This window comes from Magnolia sinica, chromosome 6 (genome assembly GCF_029962835.1).
Source record: "Magnolia sinica isolate HGM2019 chromosome 6, MsV1, whole genome shotgun sequence".
Lineage (NCBI taxonomy): Eukaryota > Viridiplantae > Streptophyta > Magnoliopsida > Magnoliales > Magnoliaceae > Magnolia > Magnolia sinica.
Genome location: NC_080578.1, coordinates 67151814 through 67153048, shown reverse-complemented (window position 1 = coordinate 67153048; position 1235 = coordinate 67151814).

Genomic DNA, 1235 nt, shown 5'->3' with positions numbered 1-1235 from the left:
AAAGGAGTTGTCACACATACAACAATCATGTATTCTCAATCAATAATCATGGCAAGCACAAATCATAATTCCATATTCATTCAAACATTTCAACAAACACACGGAATGCATTATATTCAACATAGTTCATATATATGTCTAATACACGGAAGACATCGCATCTAAGTACACGTGACAGCAATCAAGTCAGTCATAAATCATTAACTGACATTTAAAGCCTTGAAAACTGTAACCTAAACATTTATAGTCTGTACCTTTCATCGATACGCTCGTTACGAACTCAGTTTGTACACTACATTCTTGTCTACAGTACAATGGCTACCTAAACATTGAAATAGGTTAGCTATTTCACTGGTTTCTCTATTTATATCCCTAAAATAGATTAGGGTTAGGATTTCTTACCCAAAAATGAATTTGGGTTCGATGGTGTAATGACATGGGAGAGATGATTCGGCACATGGAGTGGTGGGAATGAATCCCAGCAACTATCTTTCACTCTCTCTCTCTCTCTCCTCCTCACTCTTTCCTCCTCTTTTCTCTCTTCTCTCTCCTAGGGTTTAGAAAATTCGTATGAAATGAGAGAGGGGTGTGTTAAGGCCCTTATATAGGCCCAGAACGGGTGCAAATGGCCCCAGGGCCATGGTATACTTAGGTTATAGCCAAAAGGTGGCTATTTCGGGCCAACGGAGCTCATATGGAGGTCCATTTCCTGCATATGGTCTGGAGAAAGTTCCCTGACAATGGATCTATGCCAGGTTAAAGTTTTGGTCCGATCGGATTTATAGATTGATCGTGGAGGACCAGTTTCAGTTCAACGGCCACCGTCACTCAATTAGGGCCACAAGTACACTGACATGTCTTGAAATATTTCCTTGATCAAAGGGTATAGTTGGGTCAAAATCTGACAGTCTAAAACCTTAGATTTTTCTTGCAAGCGAACGACCCAATTCACTTAATTTGAGTTCATTTTCTAAAGATATTCACGTTTCTCACACACTTCGCTCTGGGCTCAAGTTGTGCATTTCTGGATACTATTTGGACTTGATTCCCAAGATGGTTGTCAAGCCCAGTAAGGCAGTCATAATCGTATAGTTTCACGGTAATCAGACTTTCGACGCGTGGTCCAGGTCCGATACGGAGTTTCAGTGTGCTCCCGAGAGCAACTGGGTTTTGAGATTGATCCTAGGTTTCTAAGTAATGTTGGATTAGCAATCCTAATAGTTTTGGGTCTTGCA